The sequence below is a fragment of the Gadus macrocephalus genome, chromosome 19 (genome assembly GCF_031168955.1).
Source record: "Gadus macrocephalus chromosome 19, ASM3116895v1".
Lineage (NCBI taxonomy): Eukaryota > Metazoa > Chordata > Actinopteri > Gadiformes > Gadidae > Gadus > Gadus macrocephalus.
The window spans coordinates 5,389,945-5,415,247 of record NC_082400.1 but is presented as its reverse complement, the minus strand read 5'-3'; positions in this window follow the sequence as shown (position 1 = coordinate 5,415,247).

Below are 25,303 nucleotides of genomic sequence, written 5' to 3'. Positions count from 1 at the left end.
AAATAATGCTTCACAACCTAACTCATCTGAGAACCTAATAGGTTTAAGTTGAAAGGGGATAGGAGTCAGAGTGGTTGATGTGATATAACGTTAAGCAGTTAGGCTAAAAATATGAAGAAACAATGATTCTAATTTTCCATTTATACTTCATGGCCCACATTATAATAACAAACTCCCTACCAGTACAAATCTGGCACTGCAGATATTGGCAGTATGTGACAAGTCAAAGCGGCATATAATGGTTTTAGTTTTCCAGTTTGTGTACCAAGGTCAGACCATTACTGAGTTTCAACTTTGTTATGATCATATTGTGTAAATATCTATGATAAAGGTACTCAGAATGGCTTTCATGTCATATTTTCTCTTGTGAGAACACTAGCAGGAAATGTTAAGTTATTAATAAATACTATTATTTTAAGTCACTCAATCATAAGACTTGTGGTATTAGTCCATTTTTAATCAGCCCTATCGTAAATGGACAAAAACAAAGTTGCATATCAAAATAAGTGAAGAAGCGGCTCAGTGTGTGTGTGTGTGTGTGTGTGTGACGTCTCTTTACCTGTTGGCACCACTGAATAACAAAGGCTCTGCTCCATTAACACTGTGTGTCCCCTTAGAACAGTGGGGGCGTTCTTCCCTTGGGAGGTGCGACGGAGGGGACAACGGAGTGCATTTAAGTGAGGGAAACGCTCAATTGCACTGTATAAAAACAAAGCACAATCCCTTCTTTTTTTCCCGCCATAGGCGGTCGTCTGACAAACATTTCTTCTGACGCATAGCATCGTCGGCAGACGCCCTGAATGGTTTGGTTGCTCCGTGTATCTGGACCGGTCTGATAATGTCTACAGCTAGCAAGGACAGGTTCTCCTCTTCCAAACAGAACATCTCGACTTGGGATGGGTGTCAAAGCGACACTATCCTATACCGAGATGGGGTATCGAAGACGCCTCTATGACCTGGCATATGGTCGAGTCGCGATAAAAAAAACGGAGAGACTGTAAACGTGATTTGTTTTGGGGGATGCTCACTTCGACGGAACAACGCGCTACATAATAAAAGCTCCAGCCAACCCCTAATGGACGGGACGTAAAGTCGAGAGCCAGGTTTTATGCGTGGAAATGCTTTCAGAATGACATCCGTTTGGGATTATGAAGAAGATGAAAACAATAAAACTGAACGAAGGGCGTTTCAATGTCACGTCGCAGCTTTAGGTTCGACAACCATGAATTCGTTAGGTAACTTCCCTTCCTCCGTGAATTTCAGGAACAGCTTCAGTAAACTTCCATCAGGAGTGCGCACCCGACCCGTCATCCCATCTCGTGTTATTTCCGTGCTCGCGGGTACGTCACCGGTTTCTTTTTTTCCAGGGCAGATATCAGAGGGGTTTTTTTCCCCGTTCCAACTCCTGCCACGCTTGATGCACGGTTTTCGTTCCCTTCTGACATTTCTCGTCTTCCTGTTTCCCCCGTCAGGTTTCACGGCAGCGACACAGCCCTTGTGAAGTTATCTCCTTCCATTTCAAACCGCGGCTGATCTTCGAGACCCTTCCGGCAAGATCGGCAGATAGGGGGGGGGGGGGGGGGGGGGGGGGCGACAGGCGGCGCTTGGCGAGCGCTGGAGTGCCGCCAGGGTCAAGTAGCACTTCACCCAAGCGGTGCTCACCAACCGACATATTAATAGCCTAGTCATATACTGACAAAGAACATGTGTAGGAAGCACAGGTGGAGAATTGCAGAAAGGGCCATTAGAATCTTAGTGTATACCCTCTGGCGGATGGACACAGAACTCACTGAATGACAGGTGGACAGACAGCTCGACAGACACGTGGTATGATAGACGATGAGGTGTGGAGGGAGAAAGTTTTATAGGGTGAGCTGAGCCGTCCCACTGCAGCGAGCTGCCATTAAAACACACAGCCACGGCTGAATGAAAACACACCGCCGCTTCTGTTATTTCATATCACAGTGTGTATCTCTCCGCGATAGCCCATTTCATCTCACGCTTTACGGGTGAAATCGATGATGCGGCTCAAGAGATTTCATTCCAAGAGAACCAATGTCTGGATAGATTGCGTTTTTTTTTGTTCTGTTTTTTTAATCTATCTAGACTCGAAGCGTGGCATTTTGTTGTTAATTAGAAATCAGACGTCTGTTAATAGAGCAGTGTTGGTTGATTGGAAATGCACTGCCACCCGGTCACGAAGTCGATGCAAAGGAAATTGACAGTTATTGCCAAACATTCTTTTAGCAAACCCGATTCAACTTTTTCTGACAGACTATTCAAAAGGATGTGCAGTGCAAAGACAGGACTAAAAGAAAAATATTTAAACCACAGATGTCAAAAAATAAGGAAACCTGTCCACACGTGATTTTAACAAAACAACAGACACACCACTGATCCAACATATACTCGAGACATAAGGCAAACCCAACCCCCCCATCCATTCTTTTAAGTTATCAATGAAATTATTTAAAAACACAACAAACACCATTGTTGTTGCAAAAGCGTTCCTTGCATGTGTCACAGCACTGAGCCGCCCCTTTGATTGCAGCGCTATCTCTCTGTTTTGTATTTGCTCTGCCTCTATGTAAAAATGTCTGTTTTCCTTTCTTCCTGTCCCTCCTCTTTCCCGCCTCTGGGTGACATCTTCTCCACTCTGGCTTATAGCGACGGCTCGCTCACCTTATCGTTCCCCGCACGCCACAGAGAGAATATCCCTTTTCTCGTAGATATACTACGGAATACATATATATATACAAATATGTGAAGGACAAACGAAGGTCACACAGAGGCGACGGCTAAGAATCACACGGCTTATGTCCGGCGGAGGAAAGATAGGTGAATGTAGAGCTGGCGTTGACAGTTGGACGGTGTTTTGAGATGTTTTGTAACCTAGCCATCCTTTTGTTGTTCATATTTAAATAAGCGTGTAATGATGAGCATTGAAATGAAAGCTCTGGGGTCTTCATTAAATTACAGGTTTGTTTCTTCTTTCAGTTGTTTTGGCAAACATTAATATCAACAAAGACATTTCATTAAAATAAGTAAGTTGCAGTCGGCGTCAAGGTTAGATACATTTAAATAAACAACGCGCATGTTTTTGCGCGTGTGTGTATTCTGCTTTAGAATGTTGTTTTCAGCTTAAGTTGGCTGCCAGGTATCAAGTGGTAAATGATTAAACACCTTATTCCTTCAACAATTTATTTTGTCTAGATCTTTGTCTTTGTACTTTTTGAAATAATAAACATCCCTCAACATTAAGGGCATTTTGTGTTTACAATGCGTTTAAGTTTACTCTGGCATTCAGATGTCCAGAAGTTGATGATATAAGACGTTAAACCGTGTGTGAAAACTGTTGGAATCCATTTCTTAAAATATGGTCACAGGCCGAAAAGTGGTGTAGAATACATATGGCGCCCCTTCCACCACCACCAGTGAAATCGTCAAATACAATACCATGTTACAGTTATGTAACCGTAATAAAAGCAGCACTATCCTTTATTTAACAGGTGCTGCGAACATGTACATTCACTTTCATGCATAGACATCCAAGGACACACACCCACGCATACACAAGACTGAGGGAGAGATAGAGAGAGAGATAAAGAGAGCGACTGGGACAGAGAGAGAGCATGGGAGAGAGAGAGACACAGAGAAACAATGCAAAAGAAGGCGATATCACACAGATAGCAGATAGACGCCTCAATAAATAAAGGTTGTGCGGGGTCATAAATCTGAAATGGATTTGCCTGAACCCCAACCCCCCCAGCCTCCCTCCCGTTGTATTACAGTCGGAGATGTGATAAAGTGGCAGGGGGTGGCATTATAATGTTCATATATCAGCGCTTCCATGGGTTTTCCTGAGGAGCACGTCGCGTTAGCGTACCTTAGGTCCTGTGGTATCAGACACAGAGCTAGCCAGAGCTCTTTATCGGGTCAGGGGTGGAGATGACGGGGAGAGGGAACATCGTTGAGGGAGGGGGGGGGGGGGGGGGAGGAGAGGTGAGGGGGCGTTTGTTTTCCTCTGCTTATCACATTTGTTTTGGTTTAATCTTTACTATGCACAGCATATAGATGCCGCTATCACTATGGTCGGGTGTGAGTGTGTGTGTGTGTGTGTGTGTGTGTGTGTGTGTGTGTGTGTGTGTGTGTGTTTCTCTGAGTCAGCGCTTTTCATTTTGAGTGTATTTATGTTTGTATATGTTTGTACACTCCTCCAGGAGTGTTTTTGATTGTGTGTTTTAACTGTGTATGTGTGCGCGTGTTTGTGTGTCTGTGTTTGCGTGTTTGTGCGTGAGTATTCTTCTAACATTGTATGATGAGTGAGCGTGTGTGTGTGTGTGTGTGTGTGTGTGTGTTTGTGTGTGTGTGTGTGTGTGTGTGTGTGTGTGTGTGTGTGTGTGTGTGTGTGTGTGTGTGTATCTTATTAGGCTGTGGTACTGCTTTAACTCTGGTATACTTGGCTGTACTGAAGCAGAACTGAGAGAATCATCTGCTAGGGGAACCCAACAGAAGCCAGCCGTCTAATAAATTATCGTGAACTGCCATCTTGGACCGCTAGCGGGTTGATGATACAGAATGCAGAATTCCGTATTCAGTTCCTCCACCCTGCTAGTGTTGAGAAACAAGATGGCCGCTAGGTTAATAAAGCTATTGTCTCACGACAACCCAACTGCCCTCCCTGTTCCCCAGGGGCTAGCTGTAGGCTTGCATGGCAGAAACCGCTGTTGGTGAGTATAAAAATGGGTTGGACAGTTTGGTTCAATGCACTAAATGTAAATATAAACGGAAAGGTAACCCAGGTAAATCTTCAGTCTGTCTTTGAATGGTAAAGAAGCCACACCTATAGGGTGGGATATATCTCAGACCCATGAAACTGTACACAGTGTTGTGTTGATCTGCCTGTGTGTAGGAGCAGAAACTAGTCAGAACTTTTTGATAGCACTTCTGATCCAATGAGGATCATAATGTGTTTACCTCAACGTTCGGTCCAATGAGGTAATAATGTGAGCTTTAATGTTGTGTGGTCAAATTAGGTGACAGAGGAAATTAACTTACATCCAACCCTAATGCAAGGTGCCCCCTATATCCTACCTGCTTTTAATGACATGTATCTGAATTCACTACAGATGGCAATGGGTGAAGTTTTCTCCTAAATAACGGAAAATTGTAAAAGAGTAAAATAACGGGCAATTTTCGTGGAGCATGTAATCCAAACAATTCTCGTGTACATTCTTATGGCGGTCCCAAGAGTCGAACGTAACCCTGGGAGTGTCAATGCCTTAGTCTACCACACCGGCATTGGACCACGGGTGTTTATAACTGTTATGTTTTCACCGAATACATTTTTGCCTCGTAAACACTACACGTCAGTTTGTTTTCAGTCCATAGTGGTTGGAACCGGGAAGCAGTGACTGTGTTCCTCGTCTAATGATGTTTATTAAAAAAGCTGCATGCGACGCCATCATAAATCCATTATTTTTAAATAGCTTAATGATCTACAGGTTATAAAAATTCACACCATTCAGCATTCAGTACCGTCCATAATGGAGGTTTTGTAAACAAACATGAGTATATCTCTGCTAACCGACTCAATTAGCGTGTTGTGACAGTCGGGATGCATCGGCATGACGACCCACGTACACATTGTACTCGCACACCCCTGAAATTCATTCCACCATTGATTTTTTTTCTCTTCCCTCGTATGAATAGAATGACGGTTGGGAGATTATTTGCTTGTTTAACCTCTTCTCTCCCCCTCTCCTTCCTTCCTTCCCTCCCTCCCTCCATCTCTTGCTCCCTCCCTCCTTCTACCTCTCTCCCTCACTCCCCCTCTCCCTCCTCTCCCTCTCTCTTTCCCTTCCTCCCTCTATGTACCTCTCTCTTCCTCAATCCCTCGACCCTCGCCCTCCATCTCGGCAGGTCATTTTCATGTTGTAAATCCAGTGATGATTCATGCTTTGTGTTTTCGTCCTCCTTCAGGGCTCGTTTCTTTAAAGTTGGAAACAAACAGAAAGCATGGAAGATATTCAAAAGAGGCTGGCTAATTGTCTGAATTCTGAAAACAGTTATGATTTAAATATTAGCTACTATGCCAAAATAGATCTTAAACAAATCGACTACACATGCACTTGTTTGGGAATTGAAATGGGAACATTAAATGTCTCTTAATGGAATACAAGCTTATTAGAGATCAAACCCCGCAGACTATAAGGTGAGCTAAAAGTACCTACTATTTACTGGTTTTTTTTAATCAAAAAACAGTTACAGTGAACTCAGATACAGGTCATTGAGGTGCAGGGAGGGGTGAGGGCATCTAGTTCGATACTATAGATAGACCGAGGATCAAAGCACTGTGCCGTCCCGCCGGGCATCAGACAACCAAATCACAACAACAGCAACTATCAGTTGTACAAGTCCTGAGCTGGTTTTCTGCTGCCGGTCGATTCTGACCCTTCCTGGAAAGGCATCAGAACAAAGTCACGCGACTTGCTTGTTTGCGATGTTAGCAGGTAGCCAGATAGTATTTCCCAGAAAGTGGATGGGTAATTTGACGCACACACACACAGACACACACACAAACACAAAAGCCCACAGGAGATTCTTCTTGGCTTAACCTTACGTGTTACCTAATACTCTTGTTCTAGAGTCAAACGGTTCACATCCACACCAAAACTCTTCCTCCCACAATGCACTCTGGTGCATTCCCGAAGACCCGACGGGTCGACACTGTCCGCCAGGGCAGGGAGAACACAGGCTGGATACCATGGAACGTCTGGCTGTCTTGCTTCACAGGCTCATACACACACCAGCAAGACAGCCAGAGCGGTGCTCAACCTACTACTGAAGACGAACTCTAGATAGCCCTGCCTCCCACACACACACACACCCATGCATGTCCATAACCACACACACACACACACACACACACACACACACACACACACACACACACACACACACACACACACACACACACACACACACACACACACACACACACATTCATACACACACACGCAAAGACACACACAGTGTACACAACTGATAAGATGGTTATCTCAAAAGACAAAGTGAAATGCAAATGGCAGAGAAACCAGAACCAACCACATACTCCAGATGAAATACAATGTATGTCCAAGTGTTGCATTATGGAGATCCCCGGTGATCAGGGTCCGGTCAGGCTGAAGAAGATCCATCTGTGTTGTCAGACCCTACTGCTGCACCATCGAGAGCATCCTCACTACCAGCACCACCGTATGGTATGGCAACTGCTCTGTCTCGGACCAGGAAGCACTGCAAAGGGTGATCGAAACTGCCAAACGCATCGCTGGTTCCTGCATCTGCACCATTGAGGTGGTCCTGGACAGTGGCACTCATTTGTACTGCTGTCCAAACTGTATATTTCTCGCCTATAGTGAATTCATATGTATACTCCTGTCCATGTCTAAACTAAAGTGTGTTCATTACTTTCATATCATATCTTATTCTGTATACAAAATCGTACTTTTAGCATTACTTGTACTTACACCTGCAATATTTGTATATGTACCTACCTACATACGGTTAGCCTATAGAATACCATATACTTCTACCATCCACACTACATCCTGCTTTTGCTGCTCATGGTCAGTCTACTACTGTATATTTTTTTATATGTACATATTAATGTATTCATCAACACTGTTCTACTGTCAATGTGTTCATACTGAATGCATGATTCATATTTATTCATAGATTCCACTATACATATGACTCTGCACTACTCTTTTTTCACTCTGAAGCAACACATAAGAAACAACCTGTAGTACCACATTAACTAGGGGACCTGGATTGATGGATATTCCGAGATATTTCAAGTTTTCTACAATGTCCTGGTTAAACCTAAAATGTTTATGATTTTGTTTTATCTGTCTGCTTGTTGTTGTGCCGTCATGGCTGGATGCTGTTCTAGTTGTTCCAATATGCCCTGTTCATGATTGTTTGACTATCACTGTTCAATAAGGGACTGGTGTTAAATAAAGCAGACACTGATTCTGCCACTGTCAATATGTATTGTACCCTATAAACAAACAAATACAAACTGTATACGTGGTTAGCACACTAGCAGGTTTAGCCTACTTACTCTCCCCCGGTTCATTCTGTAGAAAATCAGCTGACTTAGCTATTAGCTAGCTACTGTTTTAGATAGCTGCATAATTAGATAGCTATTGTGTTAGCTAGCTGCGGTTTTAGATAGCTCTTGTATTAGTTAGCAATTGTAGGGGTCATCATCCCTATGTTCCCCAGGTCCTATGTTCCCCGGGTGCAAAGGGTTAGGGTCAGGTTTAGGGTTATGGTTAGGGTTAGGGTGAGGGTGAGGGTTAACCCTGAACCTAACCCTAACCATAACCAATCAGAGGAGAGACATTCTAACCAATCACAGGCGAATCAGAGGCGAAAAAGGCGGTACTTGCCCCTACCATCCTACGAAAAAAAAGATTTGCTCACCTATGTTCCCCGGTCACATACAAAGCGGGGAACATAGGACCCAGGGAACATAGGACCTGGGGAACCCAGGTACGCTCCCCAATTGTATTAGCGAGCTGCAGTATGAGCTAGCTCTAAAGTTAGCTCGCTTTGGTATAAGCCAACTTCCGTATCAGCTAGAAGCAGTTTTGCCAGGTCAGCACCTATGCTACCTCCCACAGATGAGCTACCTCCCAGGCAGTTGACGTCAGGGTAGAAGGCGTGAAGATTTTTCGATGGATGAATAAATTATTGCTACTCCACAACTCAATCATGTGGATGAGGGAAAATCTTTTTTCTTTCTCCCAGATTCATAACAGACCCCAGCTGGATGGGGAGGAGCCTCCATCTGGCATATTTGTTTGCCATTTGGGTCAATATTGCTAGTAAAGAATTAAATATAAATTATGAGTATGTTGAAAAGTCGTCTCCAATGACATTTGCAAGTTTGTTTGTGAGGAGAACCAAGAACCAATAACATGAACCAAGTTCATCTTATTGTTCGCTCAGGATTCTCTCATTAAATGCAAAATTAAGGCATTTAAAAAAATAATCTCCGGGCTACAGTGGCAACAGGGTTTAAATTATACATTTTTTGTAGAATCATCAGAGATTAACAAATTATGATCTGTAGCATTTAACTTTTAACTATTCAGCTGGGAATCAAGATGCAACCAATATCCTTTCCATATAGCGCATACGGAAAGAAGGAAATCTCTTCTCCACCACCAAGTTGTTCCAAATGATATGAGTATGGATATACACCTGGTATCACCAGGTGTCATTGACATTAGAGTAGATTAGATTAGATTTATTCATTGTCCTTGTTCAACAGAGTTTACAACGAAATTATGTTTAGAGCATCACTACCACCACTGACATACAAGTACCTGATAGCATACATAACCCACTATAAAGATAGATCCCCATGCTATACTATATAAATATATCAATAATAACAATAACCCTAAAAGTGCAATAGTGCTAGTGCAGTTGAAATGTCAACAGTCCAGTTATAGCTACAATGTGTGAGAGGACAGAGAATGAGAATGCAGCAATGCAAGTCCAGTCCATAGTTATTGTGTTGTGTGTTAAGGATGAGTGTTAAGGATGGGGGGGGGGAGGGGGGGGGGGGTATGGGGGCTGCAGTCCTGCAATAGATGGAAAATAGTGCACAGTGCAGCAATGCAGTCCAGTTCACAGTTATTGACTGGGAGTTATAGTGGGAGTTATGTGACCGAGGGGTTGAGGGTTGGGTGGGGGATGCGGGGGGCAGGTTGCTCGTTCAACAGTCTGACAGCCTGTGGATAGAGGCTGTTGGTCAGTCTGTTGGTCCTGGAGCGGATGGAACGGTGTCTTCGTCCAGAGGGCAGTCGCTGGAAGAGATGGTGCGCTGGGTGGAACTGGTCCTGTAGGATGTTGTTCACCCGGCGTAGGCAGCAGGAGGTGAAGACTGTGGAGATCTCTGGGAGGCTCTTCCCAATGATCCTCCCCCAGCCTTAACCACTCTGTGGAGGGCCTCCTTTTCTGCGCTGGTGCAGCTGGAGAACCACACCAGTAGTCCGTAGGAGAGTATGCTCTTTACACAGTCTAGCCCAGAAACTTGAAGTTGGACACCCTCTCTACCTCCTCCCCTCCGATTAGGAATGGAGAGTGGCTGAGGTGTCTGGGCCTACAGAAATCGATGATCACTTCATTGGTCTTGGTGGTGTTGAGAACCAAGGTGGTGTTGAGAGCCAAGTACTGTTGTTTTGTCACAAAATTTCACTATGAGGTTAGATGGAGAAGAGGAGCAGCAGTCGTGAAAAGTGTGTAGAGAAGTGGACTGAGCATTCAACCCTGAGGGCCCCTGGTGTTCATGGGCAGGGTGGGGGAGACGTGCTTGCCAATCCAGACAAGTTGTGTGCAGTGTGTTAGAAAGTCCTGTGCTCAAGATGTTCATGCAGCCCATTGGGAAATATGTACGTCTTGGTAAGAGACTCAATGGTTGATTCACATCCACTGTGACTCCACCACCAATGATCCGACCAGCAGGGCTATGCAGAGCTCTTGAGCCATAGAGAACAAACAGAACTGTCCATCCGTTTACCAAGAAGCTGATTATGCAGAAGTGATTCTATAGATAAGATAAGAGTTCTTCCTGCGAATGAGGAACAGGCCATCATCACCGGCTTGCTAGCTTGTACAAAGTGTCTAGCAGCTTTCACTAGTTGCTCTTCATGCAAACGGAATCCTATCCCTGCCTTCAACTACTACGAGATCAGGCAGGATCAAATAGAGCACAAAATGATCAAGGGGGAGTGATACCCACACTGGTGAGATCAATGGATCAGTTGGCGTTCAGGGATTTACATACTTGTCGGCATTCTGAAGGATATTGTCCAGGCTTTCTCTGACGGTGTGGTACACTGAAGTGTACACACTCTATATCCGCTGAACTCTCTGCTGTTTGCTTTGCCACAGTGTCTTCTTATCCTAATATTTGATGCGCAGATCTCCCCATCTGCCGATCAATAGGTATAGATCAATGATACTTGACAAAGGGATTCCTGGGGGGCTTGAGTGCATAGATTGATATTCCCCCGGGTTTAATCTGAGGATGTCCAGCCAGTCCCCTCATTATCGGAGAACAAAAGAAATACCAGACTCTGTGATAAGTTTCGTCAATATCCTTAGATACCGACCCATTACATACAAGAACCTGATGCCTCGAGAAAATAAATCTTCTTTATCCTGTCTCTGGTTGGTTTCCCTTGAGGATGCATGTTCCTTCATGTTATGGTAAAGCTCAACAGCGAAAGGTCGTGCCTGAACAGACTGGTGGGTCCTCTGGGATGGCAAAACCAAGCCTGTTCTTCCTTGGGATTCCATTGTAGGGATAGTTAAGCCAAGTGTGATTCCGATTAACAGACCAGCCCACATGGGGGTTTGAACCAGTAACCCCCTGATCCCCTCGGAAGCACTCTTACCCTTTAAACAACTAAGCCAAATGTCTACAGCACTGCCCCTTAGCAGACATCACGTTCTTAAGGCATTGAGAGTGAGTTTGATCTAGGATGACACCTGTCACTCTGTTACACAAGCAGCCCAACTGAGGGTAGTGGTGGTCATGGAGGGGATGCCATGCTCAACCTGGGCATCAGTGCTGTTAAGTCCCCCAGACGCGCATCCATCGGGCCGAGGCCGGGCACTCAGCCTTCTTCTGGCAGCTTGAGTGTCTGCTGACATTTTGGGCTGGGCCGTCGCCGTAATGTAAAATAAAATGCAGTGTGGTGTGCCCTGAGGCACTCAAAGCAGCTAGCTAATGTTCAGGTCTGCTAGGCTGAATAAATCATGGGCTACTAGGGCAGCTGTGGCAGGTGCTTCTTTCTTCAGAGGACAACATCCACGGATGGGCTGTACATAGTGTGCATGTTCAAACCGTGGAAGAGGAATGCCTTGAGACGTACAAGCGAGGACCAGAGGTGGGCAAACACCGCATGGTTGCGCCATCATGCTTATTCCCAGATTGCTTCATTGATGTGTGATGCGCGCCGCATTAGGCAGTCGTAGCGCACATGTTATGCTGCATTGCTTTGTTGTGGTATTTATTTTAGTTATGATTTGGAAACAGTGTTATAATATCATTAGGATATTCATCGTACCAAGCCAAGTAAAGAATGATATGTGTGTATTTAGAAATACATATCAATGGGAGATGTTACCAGCATACATTTTACACTGGCAAGACCATTGACCGAATGATTAATGATGTTATAATTATAAAGTAAAAGATGCCTGCCTGTTGTGTTAATATTTTGGGCTGTGTGTGCGTGCTTCTATAGGTGAAGGCCTGTAGGCGATGTGTTGTGCACCTCCATTCGTGTGCAACTGAGAGGATAAGTTGACAAACAGATGAACAGTCAAAGCGTAGAGAGAAAGACAGAGAGCAGATCTTTCTCATGGAAAGCAACAAGAAACGACGTCTGCATGCAGTGTACTCATAAAGCCACATTAATGAGAACGTTGAAGCATTTGAAGCTCAGACATGACCTAATCGCAAACACAGCTCACCTGCTTAATTTCACCTGGTGACCGCTGGTGACAAACTAAAATCAAGCTTCTCTTCTTACTCCATTTACAGAACACTGTTGCCGTATGAGTATCAGCAACTTTACACAGAGCAGACTTTTGTTTTGAAGATTGTTGTGAACCTCCAGGTAGCTCATTAGAGGAATATTGTGTGTGAGTTCAGGGAAATTAGTTCAGGGCCATCTGAGATGTTTCTGAATTATTACAATGGTCTGCAGTATCGCAGTGTAAACACGGAAAGCATTACAGAGAAATCTATAATTCTAACCTTTTGTATGGTCATATATTTGCGCTGACCTATAATTTAGAGGGTTTTCTGTAACCCCACGTACAACTGTTATATCAAACACATCCTTGGAAATTCCTTAAAGGAATAGATCTCCCAACAGAGAAATTATATTGATTTTGCTTTGGGTGCTGTTCTCTCAGATATTCAGCTTGACCAAAAAACAAAACACTGACAGACATAATCAATATGGCATGAAATAGCTTAGAGAAAATAGTTGTCAGAATGTGTACAAATGCAATCAACCATGTATGCTTAATAATGGAGAGCGGCCTGCAGTATATTCTGGACTAAGAAAACACAACACATGAGACATTTTTGATGACTCCTTAGTCTTGACACTCTGCCTCTAACTGCCTGTATCGTTATATTGTGATGACGGTGATGTGAAGCTTGGCTGCTCTCGTTGGTAATATGTTTCATAACGTGTGGTTTACATAATGCAGAGTCTGAATTACACACATAATGATGGGAGGTCTGGTGGTTAAGATACTGCTGAACATGAGCAAGGCTGAGCGCGTGTGTGGGTATGTGTGTGTATGTGATGGTATGTGTGCATGTGTTTCGTAACGAAGTGGTTCATTTAACATTGCCTCGACCCTCTACTCCATACAGAACATATAATAACTGCAGTATATTTACCTTATAGTGTGTGAGTGTGTGTGTGTGTGTGTGTGTGTGTGTGTGTGTGTGTGTGTGAGAGTGTGTCTGTGTTTGTATGAGAGAGAGAGAGAGTGTAAGCATGTACAGTATGTGAGAGCGACCTGTGTTTTTCTACGTGTGTGTGTGTGCGTGTGTGAGAGTGTGTGTGTGTGTTTGTGTGTATATGCGTGCGTGTGTATATGCGTGCATGTGTATGTGTGTGTGTTTGTGTGTGTGTGTGTGTGTGTGTGTGTGTGTGTGTGCCTAGGGGTAGGAGGAGGATGAGAAGGGATGCTCTCACCAGCCAAGAGATGACGATAAGATAGCAACAATGGGATCAAACGTGGCGGGGATGTGCATGAATACAACACATGAGGGGGACTCTCATGTGCACCACTTATCTGGGACCTCTCAAGGCTGGTATTACGCAGCGTAAATCACACACACACACACACGTTGGCTTTGTTCTCAAACAGCGCCGCGACAACGTCATTTTGAGCGAAGAGTACACTGATAGCTCTCCCGCGAACAAAGAGAGAGCCGAGATAATCAATGCTAAACTTCCGACATCGATGTTTTACGCCAGCGCGTGCCTCGGAGTGACATTAAACAGTTCTCTGCTGCCGAAGCATGCCGGGAGCTAACATCAGCCCTGGTACAGACACGTTCTCTCTATTAACAACGTGGCTGGAAAACCAGGAGACTTTTGATTTTTGATTCCATAGGAGGCCAGAGGAGAACAGTGTTGTATTGTATTATATTGGATAGCAGAGCCCATGACGTCTATCACAGATGTTTAAGTTAATACAGCAAACCTCACTATTTAGTTATTTAGCAGGCACATTCGACCAGAAGGGTGTAGCAGTGCATTCAGAAAATGCACATCCCGGTATCACGCGATTGCGTGCTCCTGCGCACGAACGTTAATCTATTGAAGCGGTTAGTGCACCACGGAGTACTCGATTTGGAACAGCACTCACATCTGAAAAAATAACTATACTCATGGAAGTACGGGTATGGTCTCACGAAAATACGTGACACTGTCACGTTATTTAATCTATTGAAACGTGATCAGGGACACGTAGGCCTATTTTCTAAATTTTGTATTTCAATTGGAAGTAGGCTATTTGTCGTGTCACTAAGCATGACTTCCAATCTAAGGTTCTGTCCGGGAGCGTTCTCCCTAATGTCCTTTATGGAGCTCCGTACAGATCATTCATTGTTGAAAATTGTCTGTGATAACTAACAAATGACAGCTTTTGGCCACCCGTTTCTACTTTCACCTTTGATACTGAGAAATTGTGACAATACACGGATAGGCCTATATTAAATGCAGGTGCGCTGCTCTGTAGGCAAACCGCGAAGGAAAAAAGGGTAGCTGCTTCATCTGTTCTTTTTAGAATTTTATGTCTTGATGTTTATTTTATCTAGCCATCTATTCTCTTGTTTTTGGCTATGTGAATGAACGTCCGCGTCGATGCCTCGATCGCAAGTCCAGTGTCGCGAGCGGACGTTGCCATGACATCTAGAAATCATACCGTATTTAATGGGTTGTAGTGAGTGTAACATAATTCACCTACAGTATTTTGTTATGTGTTGTTCTTTCAATTGTGTTAGGCATGTCGTTTACTGTCTTGGTGGTTCAGGGATTGCTGTCCCTTTTAAGGGCCCTTACATAGTCGACGCAACGCTACGCTTACGCGTCCAAAAGGCTACGCGACGCAACGCTTCGGCCGCCATTAAGCGTCGAAGCGTGGCAAAACGCGTCCTCCAAATTTTTGATACGCGACGCGCCGATCCATGCAATACCAAGCGTAGTCGGTGGGGGCGATACTGCAAATATTGTACATTATTACTACTATAGGTTATATTTACAGAAGAACATATGAGAGGATGCGGGAACGTGATAAGAATGAATTGACGTCTCTTTTACTAATTATCTGTGCCAATTTATGCGAACCCTTCCACAGGGTCAAAGTGCTATTTTGATGCGCGACATCAAACAGCTGATGCGGGATTGTGAGCCATTTTAATGATCTTCTTGTCACCCGATATTCGTTCGTTACTGGCCTTATTTGTTTTAGAATTAGCCTATTTGAATTAATTACGTAATGTTTTGTGTTCACGTTCTATGTGAAACATAAATGTTCATGTTCTGTGTGAAACATAAGTTCAGTAGCCTCTTTGAGTGAATTAAATTTGAAAGCGTGAGTGTGTAGTGAATGAAAAATGTGTGCGTGTATGGTGGGACTATTTTCTGTATTTGATAAATAAACCCCTTTTCTCTAATAATGTTGCCTACCATATAATTTCTGTGGACATTATGCGCTATAGCTTAAAGCCTTTGGCTGTAGGCCTACACTTAAATAATTCATTCATCTGTCAAGGCAATAGCTCGTTGTATAAACATTTGATATGGATATGAATTAATGAGTTTGACGTAAACCAAATTAGGTAACTTGTGTAACATGATAACTAATGAATCAAAAGTCATGCTTCCAAGTGACCAATGTATATACATTTATTGGTCAGTGCGCATACCCAATCGTAGCACATTGTACTGGTGGGGAAACACGCCAGCATCTGACAAAAAATAATCTGCCTGACAAGGGCCGGTTTTGGTGAGTCGGGAAGATATCGGATGACTCGCGAAAGGAGATCATCAAACTTTGGCGCCGACATCCGAAAATACTGGAAATGCCTCTCCTCGTCCATGCTTCGCATTGGAAGCACCAGAGAAACAAATTCCCCATCATGATCTCGTGTGGTATTTAAAGGGCGCACATACCACCGCCTATCTCTGCGCTTCATCACTCTTCTTCCGTAGCCACTTTGATCGGAACGTCACCTGGAACGTCCCCCCGCGAAAACACCGGTGACTCTGCTGCCACCCATGGCGTGAGTGGTGTATTGCATGGCATGCATTGCCCGCGACGTTCGCGTATGCTGTGTAGACTATGAAAGGAAGCGCGACGCTCGTGTCACTCACGTCGTTTACGCGCGTCGCTCGCGTCGACTATGTAAGGGCCCTAAAGGTGCGAACACACCAAGCGCGTACCTCGCGTACCATGTACGTGCGTAACGCAGCGAAAATGTTGCTTGACCATTTTGTGTCAAAAATGGTCAGATACGCGCGTATCTGACCATTTAAGGAGTCCGAGGATTAAGGAGTCCGAGGAAGGAAACCCAAACGCCGCCGTGTTTGGATGGATGATAGAGCTTGGATCGGGTTAGATTAAATAATCTCGGATATAAATAACAATAATCGGGTTAAATAACTTCACATGGTGTGTCTGGTGTGTTTCCAGCATTCGTAGTGTTGATCAGCAGAGAAATAGTCCGCCAAGACGTTGAGGTTGCTTAGCAATCAGAGACTCTGTCCATGCAAGTGAACGGAGCGTTCACTCTTCGTCATAACTATCAAACCAAACATCCTTCACATTCACCGAGCGAACATTATGAGAGTAAAATGCACATTTCTCGCTAGAAATGTTTCCATAAACGCATTTAATGGCGTAACTATGTTACTATTTCCACTCAGAATAAAGAAAGTTGCCGGCCGTGGCTGCCATGGACATGGCTGCTCTGGAGTCCGAGGTAGGAAACCCAAACGCCGCCGTGTTTGGGTGGATGATAGAGTTTAGATCGGGTTAGATTAAGTAATCTCGGATATAAATAACAATAATCGGGTTAAATAACTTCACATGGTGTGTCTGGTGTGTTTCCAGCATTCGTAGTGTTGATCAGCAGATATATAGTCCGCCAAGACGTTGAGGTTGCTTTAGTAACCAGAGACTCTGTCCATGCAAGTGAACGGAGCGTTCCCTCTTCGTCATAACTATCAAACCAAACATCCTTCACATTCACCGAGCGAACATTATGAAAGTAAAATGCACATTTCTCGCTAGAAATGTTTCCATAAAAGCATTTAATGGCGTAACTATGTTACTATTTCCACACAGAATAAAGAAAGATGTCGGCCGTATGCTTCTGTCCAAGCTCACTACTCTCTGCCAGTGACGTCGGGTCAAGCTCAACGCTGATTGGCTATTGCGGCGCGTATGAGCATAAAAAGTTCAATTTTTTGAACTCCTCGCGTACATGTACGCGCGTATATGTACGCGCGTATATGTGCGCGCGTATATGTACGCGCGTATATGTACGCGCCTCATACGCCCCTACAGCGAGTAAAATGTTGCTTGGTACGCATGATACGCTGTACGCACCTCATACGCGCGTACACCAATGCTTCCCTATGGAAAAATTGCCGATTTTATACGCATGGTACGCAGGTGACGCGTTTGGTGTGGCCGTACCTTAAGGATTACGAGCGTCTCATGACGTCAGAGCCCATGCGGGATTTGTTTACCTTCAGCACGTTTTGATTTCCCGTTTCTCTCTTACTAAATAAACGAGTCACACAACTGTGTGCTCAACGTGCGAAATTGTGTCTCTCACTTATGGCAATTTCCACAGGGTTATCATTAATATTGATGTGTATGGGTTGTTTATAACTCGTGAATAATATTGTTTAGACCACGGTCTGGGGGAATACTCTGATTCTGATTGGCTGCAGTGCGTGCATTAACTCCTGATATAGCCCTACAGACACCTGCTAAGTAGTTCCAGTCAGTGTTTAGATTCTCTGCCCGAGCCCGACGCGGGCCGGGTCGGGCCGATATTTCCCCACCACTATACTCGGGACGGGCCTTTGATCGAGCGTTTTTATTTTTATTTTACCATTGGTTTATTGGCCTAATCTGAGGAGAAATCGATGCCATAAACAGAAATATTATAGGCCTTTATTACACGGGTCTTCTCAATGCCGTGGAACGCTCTGTTCACTTGCATGGGTAGTAGTCCGGTGACTTGTCTACCCCAGCGTCTACCGTTGCTAAGCGACGTCACCGTCTTTGCGGACAAATTATTTCTCTGCTGATCAACACTACAAATGGCCAAAAGACTTGTATCCCCCCCCCCCCCCTTAAATAAATACTATGGCAGAATTATTATTATTATTCTTCTCATTCAACTTGAACATATGTTTTTACAGTAGAGTGGTGGAGGGATGACGTATGTTGGCCAACCCGGAAGTGAGCGTCGCCCTGGATTCCCTCGACAAAAAGCCAACGGATTTTGGATTATTATAAATTGAAACAATTTATTGAATAAATATTTGTGAGATGTCATTACTCATTTGTGAGATGAGTTTGCTTCCTATTTATGTTGAGTATACACCCCTACTGTCCACAAGCATCCCCCCCATATGGATTTGGAGAATTGTTGCCACGTCCCAGTGGTGGAGGTATCATATATATGAAAGAGCATTCAATTATACTATAATGATCAATTAGGAGGCCGAAGCCCTAAAGGAAGTGATGCAATAGGTGACTGAGGGTCAACATTTGAGAACCCCTTTTATCAAAGGGGGTCTCAAAGGACTCATACGCTTCAACAGCGGCTGCAGCAGAAGTGTTGAGACGAAAGATAAAGACATTTATAGAATATTCCCATTCACATGATTCTTCGCACGACCTGCAGGTTGGAGAGACGGAAATAACCCCCAAAATGAGTAATAATGTAAAAACAGCCAAGTCCCACAAATTGCTTGAACTATTTATTTCATTCCATCGTTTCGTTGATATGCATTATTGAAAAGTTTCAAGCATATGGATTTAATGCAATATCCATAAACAGTTCAAAAATGGTACCATGAAATGTCTTGTTTATTGTATTAACCAGTTCATTTCTCTTTTGTGAAAGTCACCAAAAGTCAAAAAAAGTTAAACGCAAGGTCACAGGCTAACAGTGGAGCCGTGTTGGGAACCAGCAGCCAAGAGCTTCCATGGAAACTTTCTACCCATGTTAAATAGATTTAGTTGGCAGTTCCTTTTCTGCCCATTCTTTTTTAAACTTGTGGAAGCACTTTGCAGTACTGAGAGACACCATTTCTAACGGCAATGGAGCTCGATTCTAAAAATATCAAAAGATGCCCAAAGGAAATACCTTTAACCCATAGTTGTGTTTTATCAAATTAAAAAAATTCAGAGTTTCATTAACCACAAATTGAGCAGAAATACTTTGCATACAAATCTTTAAATAGTTTAACCACATTAAGAAAAATACATTTGTTAATTTTTTTTATTAGTGAAGCCACAAGTTTTGCACATTATCCAAACAGAATACCTGAAATGTTGACATTTCAGCCCTTTCGGGTTAAAACAAAGAGAAAAGGACAACCTAACAAGAGTGAAAAGTTTGGGTTAGGTGACCTATAGTTCAAAGATGTCCCTGGTCAGGTAGACTAAATAAAAGTGTATTCCCAATTGCTCCAGGACATTCATGTAATTTACTTGCGAGCTCTCCCTCAAGCCTAGAGAGACATCAGTGTTGAACCACCAACTGAAAGAGGGTATTTTCCATTAGTATGAGTGACAACATTTCATGGCTATTAATTTCGTTCATTATATTTAGCCGATTTGAATAGACTTTTCTAGCAGGTGAGGCTGTCAAAGAACTAAATATGGAGCAACTACAAAAAGTAAATTTGCAGCATGACCAAATTATACAAAAAGTATAGGAACTGTTCTAGCAGTAGGTAAACAGTACACAAATGCAATCAAGGTTGCACTCACACTAGGCCATCTGGCCGTGACCGTCGCAACTGTGGCCTGGCCACGGTAGGCTCTTGTACATACGCCATCACGTCGCTAGCATCCAAACAATTCTACCAAACCTTAACCAACTAGTGAAAAATGGAACAACACTTTAGCACACACCCAGTGACTAATCACCTTGTCCAGGGGTGTTCCAACGTGGTTTACCAGAGGGCCTTGTGGACTTAAAGTAAGCCACACATTTGACAGAGACAGCACGGAATGACGTTAAACTAAGCTAATCTACAGGTTACTAGTGCTAGTGCAATTACATGAGCATTTTGAACAATATTTGTACTCCAATGCTACGTAAAGCAGGCTTCTTCAGAAACCCGTAGCCTTCTACATTGAAGGGCAACTGTAACAAATCCTGACCAAGACCCAAAGATGGCTCTGGAAGCCACTACGGCCCACGCAGCATATTACTGCGTGGACCGTGGTGGCTTCCAGATCAACCCGTCGGTGGACCATTCATACACATGTATTCCGAGGATGTTTTGAAGACACTGGAGTCCCATGGCACTAGATTCCTTTGAAGACTAAGTGGGTATGGGGGGGCCCAAAGGGGGCCCCCCCATAGATCTTGTCAGTCAGTCATCTAACACCTGTTAAGAAAAACACACACACATCACAAGATACAAATCAGCAAAGCTAGGTTAACAAACAGCGGCAACATGCATGTCAAGGTGCAAAGAGCAGGGTTACTGATGGCTTGTGTCCGAGGAGACAGCCCAAAAACTTCAACATTTAATAGGAAAAGGAAAATAACTTTTACTCACTGCGGTGGTTTGTTTCGAAGTGCCATGCTGGTAGCAATATTGGTCTGGGCTGCTCAGTCAAATGCCCACAAAAAACACGCAACAACGCATGCTTCCAGTTTGTATAAAGTGACAATAGTGATCTGCAATCTAGATCGAAAACTTCCAACACTCCCTAAACTCAACCACGATTGACACAGGCCAATGCAAAGTAAACCAAAACTATTGTGTTCACCTTTAATGGGTGCGTGACAGGTGATCTCAATTAGAGCTAATCAGAAAGAACACACTGTGATCGGCCATGAGTGAGACGTTCAAAACGAGAACGAGGATTTAACACCAGACGGAATTGTTACCATTCAAATTCAAATTTCTTTATTATTGGATAGGGTATGATATCAATGATTTGGGCTTTGAGTAGGCCTATATTTCTTAAATATGTTTCTTAAATTTTTTCACCCCTTCGCCTTTTGAATATGAAATGTATAATCTCAGCCTCTCTATAATTTGCCCAACACATATTTTATTGTTCAAATAAAATCCCATCCTTATTTTGCCATTCATATTGAATCTTTACTGTCTTTCATTGTACAACACAATCATCTAATAATTATTCATAACGGTCTTCCATCTCCTTGGCTGCATTAAGACGAGGCTCGGGTCAGAGCAAAGATCGGGATCCACACATGATAAGGGATATTATAAGTTACATATGTAACTTATATACACATATATAAGTTATTTATTAGAATAAAGTAAGTATCATGAAATCTGTAAAGGGATTAGTCTAGTGTATGGAAGATTAGAAAATGTGCGATTATATGGTTTGGACAGAAAACCAGTACCAAAAAAACAAGGACCGACCGAGCCAGAACGGAGGAAACTTACCCAGACAGACAAAACAAATACTGGGAACAACAAACCATCTTTACCATGTTGGAAATACCCAAACAAAATGCAACAAACCAAACCTGAACAGCAAACCAACATATGTGACCAACCAACTGAACTACTGACCAAACACACAATTCTTTCAACTAGCCTATGTATATGGGCAGTGGAAAGTGTGCTGTGGGGATGTTGAATAGTGTTAACATAAAACAAAACATGGAACCAATCCAAAGGTCCAAAACCTTAAGGAACCACCCTAAACAGAACCCAAGCCCACCTGCCTCTGTGGAAAGAAAGAGAGACTGGCTAAAGCCTGCGTGGCAGACCTGCACAGGTGCACCTCATCAGCTGACAAGCCTCTCAGCCCCGCCCACTGGCTACCTGTAGCAGGTAGGCAAACACAGAGGACCCAGCAGACGAAGGAGAGAGAGAGCAGTCACAGCTGTCACATCTGTTGCCTGAAGATTCTTTGTTTGTCTCCAACAAAACCTTCCAAACAGATGAATCATTGGCTCATCCCAGAAGTGTCAAATTACTTTTGTGTGTCAAAACGGGCAGGGTGGTCGTGGACTCCTGAAAAATACTATGGTTGTTTTGTATGTAGAATAAAATGCCATTGTACCAGGGACGTCACTAGGATTTAGAGGCTGGGGGGGCTTAGCCCCTAGCAGTGCCCGAAATGCATGCGAAAAAATGTCATCACATCTTTAAAGTGGTTCTTTAATTCATATTACAGTAGAGACTACAGCAGAGCATCTATCATGGCCTGTTTTCTCTTACTCTGCCTGACGCCGACCCTTCAGAAAATGTAACGTTAAATGACCCCTCACCCCTAGCCCCTCCCACCAGCGCTCTCGGAAACTATTTTTATCCAAAAGACAACTTCTAATTGTATTAGTATTTATTTCAACTCATACTCTGGCTTATTATGTTAAGTGTAGGCATGTTACGATTTCCTTGACAAAAAAATAAAAAAAAATATATTTTTTAAGAAAAGTATTTTTATTTTTATTTTTTTGTAGGGGGGGCTTTTGAACATCTTGGGGGGGCTTAGCCCCCCCCAAAATAGGCCTAACGACGTCCCTGCATTGTATATTTAAAAAAAAAAGGGAAGACTTTCACAATGCAGGATTCTGGGAATGCAGTGATGGAATCCCGATAACACCTGTTCCCTAATAAATGGGCTCAAGATTCTGAGTCTGGCTGCAAGAGGTTGTGTGTGTGTGTGTGTGTGTGTGTGTGTGTGTGTGTGTGTGTGTGTGTGTGTGTGTGTGTGTGTGTGTGGTTGCAACCCGGTATCACGCGATTGCGTGCTCCTGCGCACGAACGTTAATCTATTGAAGCGTGTTCCAGAGCACGATAGTCCGACTTTTTGCGTGTTACACAGAACGAAATGTAAACCAATGCATTCTGAATGGGAGTGTTCTAAGACAATTATATCTGTACGGAGCTCCATAAGGGACATTAGGGAGAACGCTCCCGGACAGAACCTTAGTTTGGAAGTCATGCTTAGTGACACGACAAATAGCCTACTTCCAATAGAAATACAAAATTTAGAAAATAGGCCTACGTGTCCCTGATCACGTTTCAATAGATTAAATAACGTGACAGTGTCACGTATTTCCGTGAGACCATACCCGTACTTCCATGAGTATACTTAAAGGAAGTATACTATCCGCACTATCTACTACGTTATTTTTTCAGATGTGAGTGCTGTTCCAAATCGAGTACTCCGTGGTGCACTAACCGGAAATTACGATCACGACTGCCGCCGTGGCTCCTCCCCCGCAATAAACATCCCGCTTTGAACGGTGAACTCTTTACGCCTAGCAGCTATAAAAACTATAAAAACTACAAAATGACTCTATTAATGCAGGCTATGTGGAAAATGCGCCGACTTTGGCTCAGCCTGGCTCCGCCTCTTCCGCGACGTAGCTAAGATGGCTGCCGTTGAGTACGGGGAGTGTCCTTCGATCCACACTTCAGGATTAGCCCGTTTTGAGTACGGCATCCGGGTCCTTGAAGTATACTTCTTTTCGCCGGATCTGAATTGGAACGTACTGCGTACTCAAAATTTGGCTAGTAAGTACGGACAGTACGGGTATTGGAACACGGCACAGGTTTGAGCGTGTGCATGGGTTGAATTGCGTGTGTCTCACGCCGAATGCATGAGACATGAGAGCCCTGTACTTACGTGACACAAACCAGCACCGCAAACGTTCTCTCCCGCTTGAGATGACGTCTTTCTTTATAGGTTCATGGGTCTGATTCGCCGATTTCCCATGCTGATATCCCCGGAGATTTTCGGGCATCTTCGACAATTTGGCGATAGATTGTCTCATTACACGCTAAATAATATAATTATAGCCTAATTATATATAGCCTATACATATATATAGGCAATATATATATAGGCAATATATATAATTAGGCAATATATATATATATATATATATATATATATATATATATATATATATATATATATATATACATAGACATATAGCATTTGTGGTTTTGGCATAAACATAACTAGGGTTCACTGTACTATCTGCGCACACCCTTTCTGAAGCCTCTCTCGCTCTCTCTCTCTCTCTCTCTCTCTCTCTGTCCCTCCCTCTCTCTCTTTCTCTCTCTCTCGTACCGTTTAGTTAATTGTCTTAGAACACTCCCATTCAGAATGCATTGGTTTACATTTCGTTCTGTGTAACACGCAAAAAGTCGGACTATCGTGCTCTGGAACACGCTTCAATAGATTAACGTTCGTGCGCAGGAGCACGCAATCGCGTGATACCGGGTTAAAATGCAATATAGGAGCAGGTAGGGAGGAGCGAGGGCATCTAGCTCAAGGACGCCTACAGGTTAGGCCGCTGACATTGGCGTTGAAACCCAGGACCTTTGGGCAGGGAGTCAAAAATAAGAGACCGTCTTGTCCGAATTATATGTACATAGTATCATTAAATCTACACCCACCCATAAATGTTTTTGGTCCTTTTTGGACACAAAACGTCTACGACATGTAGAGTCCGTTGCAAATCCAAAACACACTCACATAAACACAGACGCATGCACACCATTCACACACAGTCGCCCACCCAACCACACACACACGCACACACACACACACCCAGAGACAATACATTGAGTAGGTAATTTCACAGTGCACTGCTTAACGGTCCGGATAACCTGAGGGATAACGCCACACTCAGCGAGATAACTTTTAATTACTTTCATTTCCACTCCGCCATACCCCACCCGTCGCGGGGGACGGCAGAACCGAGCCTGTGTTTCTCCATTTCACCATCAGTTACACTCTCTTCCTTCCTGTTATGGCTCGTTGACGTGCTGATTGGCCGCGTGGTGACGGATTGACTTCAAACGCGGGTGTGGAAGGGTTTTATCTGAGAGTGATTACATGACGGACATGGACGCCGGGTGTTGGTAATCCATTTAACCTTTAACAAACCTGAACGGTGAAGCCCTGTGATGTA